The sequence below is a fragment of the Anomaloglossus baeobatrachus genome, chromosome 5, assembly GCF_048569485.1.
Source record: "Anomaloglossus baeobatrachus isolate aAnoBae1 chromosome 5, aAnoBae1.hap1, whole genome shotgun sequence".
Taxonomy (NCBI): domain Eukaryota; kingdom Metazoa; phylum Chordata; class Amphibia; order Anura; family Aromobatidae; genus Anomaloglossus; species Anomaloglossus baeobatrachus.
In genome coordinates this window covers 30,438,718-30,450,312 of record NC_134357.1, presented here as the reverse complement: position 1 = coordinate 30,450,312, position 11,595 = coordinate 30,438,718, and the positions used below count along the sequence as shown (strand labels likewise).

The window sequence follows — 11,595 nt, the reverse complement described above, 5'->3', positions numbered from 1 at the left end:
TAACATAATGGGAGTTGTAGTTTTGCAGCAAGCTGGGAATTACAGGTTGCCTGTCACCTATCATAAACATATTGACTTGGGGCTGCTGGATGATTGTGCTCTTTGGGATTAGGTGGATAATGTTGCACTACAAGTGACAGCAAGTTGCTAATAATAACACATAATGGGAGTTGTAGTTCTGCAGCAAGCTGGGAATTACAGGTTGCCTGTCACCCTACATTAACATATTGACATGGGGCTGCTGGATGATTGTGTTCTGTGGGATTAGGTGGATAATGTTGCACTACAAGTGACAGCAAGTTGCTAATAATAACACATAATGGCAGTTGTAGTTTTGCAGCAAGCTGGGAATTACAGGTTGCCTGTCACCCTACATTAACATATTGACATGGGGCTGCTGGATGATTGTGTTCTGTGGGATTAGTTGAATAATGTTGCACTACAAGTGACAGCATGCCAATAGCCAATAATAGCACATAATGGGAGTTGTAGTTTTGCAGCAAGCTGGGAATCACAGGTTGCTTGTCACCTATCATTAACATATTGACATGGGGCTGCTGAATGATTGTGTTCTGTGGGATTAGGTGGATAAAGTTGCACTACAAGTGACAGATGGTCAATAGCTAATAGCACATAATGTGAGTTGTAGTTTTGCATCAAGCAGGGAGCCACAGGTTGCCTGTCACCTATCATTAGCATATTGACATGGGGCTGCTGGATGATTGTGTTCTGTGCAGGTGCAGATTTGCATACACCTACAGTTTGGAGCAGTGCTGGATTATACTCATCATGTGCACCGGATTATGTCTTTGACCTTTTCAGACCTGCAGGAAATCATGGAGAGGGTTAATTGTGGCTGAGACCAGCTAGGAATAATCCTTATTTTTAGCTTAATACTGTCATATATCTTACAAAAACGTCCACAAGAACCTGCTACAATCTATAAACCCCAGTAATAGATGGATAGGCAGGTTTTTAGTAACTAATCTCAATCCAGCCACAAGGATTCAGGGTCTCTGGAAATTTTCCACTTTATTAGCATATTGTGCATTCCAGAGAATGTTGATACAAAATGATACAAACACATAAATAAACACTGAACATTTAAAGGGGCAGTGCACATTTTAAATCATAGTGTAAAAATACAAATTTTGGTAAGGGAACAGATCAAATTAGGTTGGTTAGCAGATCACATATTCCATCATATTCCATGTCTATACCTGAAACTGAAGAAAAAAAAACCTGATTGTCTGGATTGACATGTGAACAGAGCCTTAGAAGTTGCTACAGTCTTTAAATGGATTAATAATTCCTAGGTAAATTAGAGATACAAATTGCACATTAGTTTTGGGAGATTTCCAATTACATCTGTCAATATTTGGGTTTCTTCCCAAATTCTGAGAACTTCCTAATAAACTGACCATAAGACCATAGGTGAAATGGGAGCAAAGACAAGTATAGTCTGTACAGTGCTAGGAATCTGCCAACGTTTTTTATCTATTGACTCTTAACAATAGATCAGTGAAAACTTGATCAAACACTGAAGAATACTAAATTACAAAGTCTCTCTTCCGTGTTTCATCTGTTTTATATGGATCCCGGGGGCTGATGTGCAAAATGGGTGAGAATAGGACCTGCTGTGAGTGTCACCGACCAGAGAAATGGATCAATTTGTTCCTACGGTACCAGACGAGCATTAAAGAGTGGCACCCAGCAGAAAATCAACTTTATCCCTCTTGCCACCAGCTTTCAGTCATGCTACTGTCCCAATCACTAAGCTGTAAGCACACCCTCCCACTTTGAGTAACAGCAGACTCTACGCTGATTAACTGATAGCAGAGTCGGCTGTCAGTCAAAGTGTTGGGGTGTCTTTACAGCCACTGCTCATAGTACAGTGAGTGATGACAGCTGCCATGCCGCCACGCCTGAATGACTGAAAGCCGGCGGCTCACTGCTGAAATAAAGTTAAAGAGAACCTGTCACCACTTTTTTGGCGTATAAGCTGCGGCCACCACCACCGGGCTCTTATATACAGCGTTCTAACATGCTGTATATAAGAGCCCAGGCCGGGGGTGTAACATAAAAAACACTTTATAATACTTACCTAACATTCGCGCCGTGGGCCTAATGGGCGTCTCCATTGTCCGGTGCCGGCGCCGCCTCTTTTGGCCATCTTTGTACTCCTTCTTTTTTAGCCGTGGTGCATGACGGGTCCGATGTCATCCACACTCGCCGGCATTCAGGTCCTGAGCGGGGGAGATCAAAGTATTGTAGTGCGCCTGCGCGGGACCGGCGAGTGTATGACGTAGGACGCGTCATGCACACAGGCTTCAGAAAGAGTAGGCGCCAGCACCGGACAACGGAGACTCCCATTAGCCCCACAGCGCGACCAATAGGTAAGTATTATAAAGTGTTTTTTATGTTATACCCCCGGCCTGGGCTCTTATATACAGCATGTTAGAATGCTGTATATAAGAGCCCGGTGGTGTTGGCCGCAGCTTATAGGCCCCAAAACTGGTGACAGGTTCCCTTTAATTTTCTCCTGTGTAATGCAGTGTAAGTACTAGGGTCAGGCACCATCCTAATGCAATTAACTCACAGATTAACCTTGTGTCATCTGATGTGACAGGTTCCCTTTAAAGAGAATATAAATGTATACAATTCTAATTGGTTTAGTGTTTTCTTAGTGATCTCACAGTCACTGACAACCAGTTTGCCTAAATATTGGTGATGAGTGGGCACTACCATGCTCGGGTGCTTGGTATTCGTAACTAGTATAATCAAAATCAATGGGGAACAAACGAGCAAATTTTCCAGAAAAATGCTCTAGCTTCCTATTGACTTCCATTATACTCAGGTGCTCGAGTGGAGCCCATCCGAGTATCCAACTGCTCGTTACCAGTACTGAGCACCCGAGCATGGTAGTGCCCGCTCATCACTAGTTACCAGTACTGAGCACCCGAGCATGGTAGTGCCCGCTCATCACTAGTTACCAGTACTGAGCACCCGAGCATGGTAGTGCCCGCTCATCACTAGTTACCAGTACTGAGCACCCGAGCATGGTAGTGCCCGCTCATCACTAGTTACCAGTACTGAGCACCCGAGCAGGGTAGTGCCCGCTCATCACTAGTTACCAGTACTGAGCACCCGAGCATGGTAGTGCCCGCTCATCACTAATTACCAGTACTGAGCACCTGAGCATGGTAGTGCCCGCTCATCACTAGTTACCAGTACTGAGCACCCGAGCAGGGTAGTGCCCGCTCATCACTAGTTACCAGTACTGAGCACCCGAGCATGGTAGTGCCCGCTCATCACTAATTACCAGTACTGAGCACCTGAGCATGGTAGTGCCCGCTCATCACTAGTTACCAGTACTGAGCACCCGAGCATGGTAGTGCCCGCTCATCACTAATTACCAGTACTGAGCACCTGAGCATGGTAGTGCCCGCTCATCACTAGTTACCAGTACTGAGCACCCGAGCATGGTAGTGCCCGCTCATCACTAGTTACCAGTACTGAGCTCCCGAGCATGGTAGTGCCCGCTCATCACTAGTTACCAGTACTGAGCACCCGAGCATGGTAGTGCCCGCTCATCACTAATTACCAGTACTGAGCACCTGAGCATGGTAGTGCCCGCTCATCACTAGTTACGAGTACTGAGCACCCGAGCATGGTAGTGCCCGCTCATCACTAATTACCAGTACTGAGCACCCTAGCATGGTAGTGCTCGCTCATCACTAGTTACCAGTACTGAGCACCCGAGCATGGTAGTGCTCACTCACCACTAGTTACGAGTACTGAGCACCCGAGCATGGTAGTGCCCGCTCATCACTAGTTACCAGTACAGAGTACCCGAGCATGGTAGTGCCCACTCATCACTAGTTACTAGTACTGAGCACCCGAGCATGGTAGTGCCCGCTCATCACTAGTTACCAGTACAGAGTACCCGAGCATGATAGTGCCCGCTCATCACTAGTTACTAGTGCTGAGCACCCGAGCATGATAGTGCCCGCTCATCTCTAGTTATGAGTACCGAGCACCCGAGCATGGTAGTGCCCACTCATCACTAGTTACGAGTACTGAGAACCTGAGCATGGTAGTGCTCGCTCATCACTAGTTACGAGTACAGAGTACCCGAGCATGATAGTACCCGCTCATCACTAGTTACTAGTACTGAGCACCCGAGCATGGTAGTGCCCACTCATCACTAGTTACGAGTACTGAGCACCCGAGCATGGTAGTGCCCACTCATCACTAGTTACGAGTACTGAGCACCCGAGCATGGTAGTGCCCACTCATCACTAGTTACGAGTACTGAGCACCCGAGCATGGTAGTGCTCGCTCATCACTAGTTACTAGTACTGAGCACCCGAGCATGGTAGTGCCCACTCATCACTAGTTACCAGTACAGAGCTCCTGAGCATGGTAGTGCCCGCTCATCACTAGTTACCAGTACTGAGCACCTGAGCATGGTAGTGCCCACTCATCACTAGTTACGAGTACTGAGCACCCGAGCATGGTAGTGCCCGCTCATCACTAGTTACGAGCTCAGAGCACCCGAGCATGTTAGTGCCCGCTCATCATTAGTTACTAGTACTGAGCACCCGAGCATGGTAGTGCCCGCTCATCACTACTAAATATCTTTCCAACATATGATCCTCCCTCCTAAATGTGGGTCTGAGCAATATCCATCAACAATAATCAGTGGATCATTACACGTGGATCCCCACTGGCATCTGACCAGGTCTGTACAGGTAATGATTGCATATTCCTAGCACTATACAGATTTATCAGTCTCTGCTCTTATGGGACTCACAATCTCATATCTGGCCAATTTCATAGGAAGCCAATTAACCTATCAGTGAGTTCTCGGAGTGTGGAGGAAGCAGGAGACTGCAGGAAACCAAAATAAACACCGGAGAACATCAGAACATGCAAACTCCATGCAGATTTGTAGCATTTGTGTCCCCTTCTGTTTTTCTCTCCAGGCTGTATTCCTGGGTTATTTCAGGTCAATAGCAAATTAGATAAAATACATACATTAGAGAGAGATGATATTTGCTTTAGCATTAGAAATCTGTAGGATGCAGCCAATTACATCTAAATGATTTCTGCAAATGATCACAAAAAAGTTCAGAGACAGGAAACCAAGAATTCCAGTAATTTCCTAATAGGCATCAGATGCAGATTTCTCCAAAATGCAGAGTAAGGTGAGAGAAGCTGCCCTAGATACTGTATAGTCTACATTGTATGTACAGGGACATAAGTAACTAGTGTAATAGTACTCCTACAGTATGTATAAATATTATAATACAGCTCTTATATGTCAGAATATAACTACCAGAATACTGCCCCTATGTACAAGAATATAACTACTATAATACTGCCCCTATGTACAAGAATATAACTACTATAATACTGCCCCTATGTACAAGGATATAACTACTATAATACTGCCCTCTATGTACAAGAATATAACTACTATAATACTGCCCCTATGTACAAGAATATAACTACTATAATACTGCCCTCTATGTACAAGAATATAACTACTATAATACTGCCCCTATGTACAAGAATATAACTACTATAATACTGCTCCTATGTACAAGAATATAACTACTATAATACTGCCCCTATGTACAAGGATATAACTACTATAATACTGCCCTCTATGTACAAGAATATAACTACTATAATACTGCCCCTATGTACAAGAATATAACTACTATAATACTGCTCCTATGTACAAGAATATAACTACTATAATACTGCCCCTATGTACAAGAATATAACTACTATAATACTGCTCCTATGTACAAGAATATAACTACTATAATACTGCCCCTATGTACAAGAATATAACTACTATAATACTGCCCCTATGTACAAGGATATAACTACTATAATACTGCCCTCTATGTACAAGAATATAACTACTATAATACTGCCCCTATGTACAAGGATATAACTACTATAATACTGCCCTCTATGTACAAGAATATAACTACTATAATACTGCCCCTATGTACAAGAATATAACTACTATAATACTGCTCCTATGTACAAGAATATAACTACTATAATACTGCCCCTATGTACAAGGATATAACTACTATAATACTGCCCTCTATGTACAAGAATATAACTACTATAATACTGCCCCTATGTACAAGAATATAACTACTATAATACTGCTCCTATGTACAAGAATATAACTACTATAATACTGCCCCTATGTACAAGAATATAACTACTATAATACTGCCCCTATGTACAAGAATATAACTACTATAATACTGCCCCTATGTACAAGGATATAACTACTATAATACTGCCCTCTATGTACAAGAATATAACTACTATAATACTGCCCCTATGTACAAGAATATAACTACTATAATACTGCTCCTATGTACAAGAATATAACTACTATAATACTGCTACTATGTACAAGAATATAACTACTATAATACTGCCCCTATGTACAAGAATATAACTACTATAATACTGCACCTATGTACAAGAATATAACTACTATAATACTGCCTCTATGTACAAGAATATAACTACTATAATACTGCCCCCTATGTACAAGACTATAACTACTAGAATACTGCCCCTATGTACAAGATTTTAACTACTATAATACTGCCTCTATGTACAAGAATATAACTACTATAATACTTCCCCCTATGTACAAGAATATAACTACTATAATACTGCCTCTATGTACAAGAATATAACTACTATAATACTGCCCCTATGTGCAAGAATATAACTACTATAATACTGCCCCCCATGTACAAGAATATAACTACTATAATACTGCCCCTATGTACAAGAATATAACTACTATAATACTGCCCCCTATGTACAAGAATATAACTACTCTAATACTGCTCCTATGTACAAGAATATAACTGCTATAATACTGCCTCTATGTACAAGAATATAACTACTATAATACTGCCTCCTGTGTACAAGAATATAACTACTATAATACTGCCTCTATGTACAAGGATATAACTATTATAATACTGCTCCTATGTACAAGAATATAACTACTATAATACTGCCCCCCATGTACAAGAATATAACTACTATAATACTGCCTCTATGTACAAGAATATAACTACTATAATACTGCCCCCTATGTACAAGAATATAACTACTATAATACTGCCCCTATGTACAAGAATATAACTACTATAATACTGATCCTATGTACAAGAATATAACTACTATAATACTGCTCACTATGTACATGAATATATCTAGTATAACACTGCCCCCCTATGTACAAAGCATATAACTACTATAATACTGCCCCTATGTACAAGAATATCACTTCTATAATACTGCTCCTATGTACAAGAATATAATACTGATCCTACGTACAAGAATATAACTACTATAATACTGCCCCCTATGTACAAGAATATAACTACTATAATACTGCCTCCTATATACAAGAATATAACTACTATAATACTGCTCCTATGTACAAGAATATAACTACTATAATACTGCTCCTATGTACAAGAATATAACTACTATAATACTGCTCACTATGTACATGAATATATCTAGTATAACACTGCCCCCCTATGTACAAAGCATATAACTACTATAATACTGCCCCTATGTACAAGAATATCACTTCTATAATACTGCTCCTATGTACAAGAATATAACTACTATAATACTGCCCCTATGTACAAGAATATAATTAGTATAATACTGTCCTATACTATGTATATATTACCATGCTGGACTTCATCAGTGTTGATTGTTGACACTGTAGAGAAATTAAACACTTTCTGATTTCCTCGTCTCGGCACACAGCAGGACACCTTTTATTTGATAGATTATTGTAACATAAAAGCAGACCCCTATCTAAACTGTAATTATTTATTCCCCCAGAACCTTTTTGACAAAACTATGAAAGTATTTGACTCTAATATCTTCAGGGTGATGACTATATACAGTCACAGCATGAGCTTGTAGAAATTCTAGATTATGTATATGCACCAAATACAAAGTCTGTATGTGACAGCCATCACCAGGGGCTCGCCCCTCCCCCACCTTGCACTCCGGCTATGTATATAATAGAGGCAAGGCAATTTTCTAAAATTATTAAACTGAATGGGATAAAACAATACAATCATTTTTTTTCCACCTGCCGTAGATGTGAATGGCGGCTTTGTGGATAGACAGTCTATTTTAGGAATCAAACATGAATCTTTTATTTTGTATCAAGCGTAGAACAGGATATGGAAACTTCTATTCTGAAGCCAAAGCTTATTAAAGGGGATGTATTATACACAACATTTATCACCTAACCACGGCATAGAGAATAACTGTATGATGGTAAGGATCTGGGGGCGAAGAACAGGACCCCATATCCCTGTGTGAACCAGGCACTAGTGACCACCCCTCCTATAGACAGTGAGTGGAGCAGTGGTCGCACATTATCACATCCACTCCACTCAGTCAAAGGCTTTGGGACCCCTGTTCTCAGTAGCTAGACCCGTGCGATCAAACATTTTTTACCTATCATATAGAAAGGTATTAAATTTATGGAGCAACCCCTTTAAAGGGAGTCTGTCAGGTGATTTTGTAGTACAATACTAATGTAATCTTTAAATAGAGCTTAAGGAGACCTTTCAGGATCAGTAAGTTTTATTGTTCTACCTTATCCTGTTATCTTGCTGTAGGCTCCATAGAATTCAGTGTCTCCTGCAGGCTACTCAGGTGTATGTAAATACAATTTGCATGTTCACTGCTCCCTCTTCCCACCTCCCAGTGCATTCACTCTTACTGCTGAGAGCTGGGAGGGAGTATGGGTGGGGGCAGCAGGGTAAATTCAGTTCAGACTTACTATCACTTATGGCAGCATTGAGAGGTGGGAGGGGGGGAGAAGGGCATATGCGGTTGATATTTTCATACTCTTGATAATAAATAGTCATAATAATGTTATATCTAAATATGGCTTAGGGAGACCTTTCAGGATCAGTAAGTTTTATTGTTCTACCTGATACTGTTATCTTGCAGCAAGCTCCATAGAATTAAGTGACTCTTAAGCTGGTGTCACACATAACGACGACGACAACGACGTCGCTGCTACGTCACCATTTTCTGTGACGTTGCAGCGACGTCCCGTCGCTGTCGCTGTGTGTGACATCCAGCAACGACCTGGCCCCTGCTGTGAGGTCGCCGGTCGTTGCTGAATGTCCAGCTTCATTTTTTGGTCGTCGCTCTCCCGCTGTGACACACACATCGCTGTGTGTGACAGCGAGAGAGCGACGAAATGAAGCGATCAGGAGCCGGCACTGGCAGCTGCGGTAAGCTGTAACCAGCGTAAACATCGGGTAACCAAGGGAAGACCTTTCCCTGGTTACCCGATGTTTACGCTGGTTACCAGCCTCCGCTCTTGCTGCCAGTGCCGGCTCCTGCACTGTGACATGTGGCTGCAGTACGCATCAGGTAATTAACCCGATGTGTACTGTACCTAGGAGAGCAAGGAGCCAGCGCTAAGCAGTGCGCGCGGCTCCCTGCTCTCTGCACTGTGACATGTAGCTGCAGCACACATCGGGTTAATTAACCCGATGTGTACTGTACCTAGGAGAGCAAGGAGCCAGCGCTAAGCAGTGCGCGCGGCTCCTTGCTCTCTGCACTGTGACATGTAGCTGCAGCACACATCGGGTTAATTAACCCGATGTGTACTGTACCTAGGAGAGCAAGGAGCCAGCGCTAAGCGCGGCTCCCTGCTCTCTGCACATGTAGCACAGCGACGTTATGATCGCTGCTTCTGCTGTGTTTGACAGCTAAGCAGCGATCATAACAGCGACTTACAAGGTCGCTGTTACGTCACCGAAAATGGTGACGTAACAGCGACGTCGTTGTCACTGTCGCTTAGTGTGACACCAGCTTTACATGCTTTTCAAGTGTATGGAAAGGCAATTTACACATTCACTGCTCCCTCCCCTTACCCAGCCCACCTATCAGTGCATTCACTATCACTACTGAGAGGTGGGAGGGAGTATGGGTGGGGGCAGCAGTGCAAATTCAGTTCCGATTTTACTTTGATTGATGCCAGCACTGAGAGGTGGGAGTGAGGAGCAGGGAATCTGCAGTTTGTATTTACATACTCTTGATAATAAATACTCATAATTATGTTATATTTAAATATGGCTTAGGGAGACCTTTCAGGATCAGTAAATTTTATTGTTCTACCTTATCCTGTTATCTTGCTCTAAGCTCTATAAAATTCAGTGTCTCCTACATGTTTTTCAAGTGTATGTAAAGGCAATTTACACATTCACTGTTCCCCCACCTATCAGTGCATTCACTGCTGAAAGGCGGGAGAGAGTAAGGGGTGCTTCACACACAGCGAGCTCACTGCCGAGATCGCTGCTGAGTCACGCTTTTTGTGACGCAGCAGTGACCTCATTAGCGATCTCGCTGTGTGTGACACTGAGCAGCGATCTGGCCCCTGCTGCGAGATCGCTGCTCGTTACACACAGCCCTGGTTCGTTTTCTTCAAAGGCGCTCTCCCACTGTGACACACAGATCGCTGTGTGTGACAACGAGAGAGCGACAAATGAAGCGAGCAGGGAGCAGGAGCCGGCGTCTGGCAGCTGCGGTAAGCTGTAACCAAGATAAACATCGGGTAACCAAGGTGGTTACCCGATATTTACCTTAGTTACCAGCCTCCGCAGCTCTCACGCTGCCTGTGCTGCCGGCTCCGGCTCTCTGCACATGTAGCTGTATTACACATCGGGTTAATTAACCCGATGTGTACTGTAGCTAGGAGAGCAAGGAGCCAGCGCTCAGTGTGCGCGGCTCCCTGCTCCCTGCACACACAGCGGTGTGCGCTGGTAACTAATGTAAACATCGGGTAACCATACCCGATGTTTACCTTAGTTACCAGTCTCCGCAGCTTGCAGACGGCGGCTCCGCGCAAGCGCAGCGTCGCTTGCACGTCGCTGCTGGCTGGGGGCTGTTCACTGGTCGCTGGTGAGATCTGCCTGTTTGACAGCTCACCAGCGACCATGTAGCGATGCAGCAGCGATCCTGACCAGGTCAGATCGCTGGTCGGATCGCTGCTGCATCGCTAAGTGTTAAGGTACCCTAAGGTTGGGGGCAGTAGTGCAAATTCAGTTTAGATTTACTGTCACTAATGCCAGCACTGAGATGTGGAAAGAGGGTGCAGGGTATATGCAGTTTGTATTTACATATGCTTGCTAGTTACTAAGGGTGCTTCACACACAGCGAGCTCACTGCCGAGATCGCTGCTGAGTCACGCTTTTTGTGACGCAGCAGTGACCTCATTAGCGATCTCGCTGTGTGTGACACTGAGCAGCGATCTGGCCCTTGCTGCGAGATCGCTGCTCGTTACACACAGCCCTGGTTCGTTTTATTCAAAGGCGCTCTCCCGCTGTAACACACAGATCGCTGTGTGTGACAGCGAGAGAGCGACAAATGAAGCGAGCAGGGAGCAGGAGCCGGCATCTGGCAGCTGCGGTAAGCTGTAACCAAGATAAACATCGGGTAACCAAGGTGGTTACCCGATATTTACCTTAGTTACCA

The 11,595-nt window shown here is 43.6% G+C and overlaps 1 protein-coding gene across 2 annotated transcripts in view; it reads left to right on the top strand.

The window, feature by feature from the left end:
- KCNIP2 (potassium voltage-gated channel interacting protein 2) overlaps nt 1–11,595 on the top strand; it is a 531,978-nt gene that overhangs the window by 929 nt on the left and 519,454 nt on the right. The gene's annotated exons all lie outside the window — the stretch shown is intronic.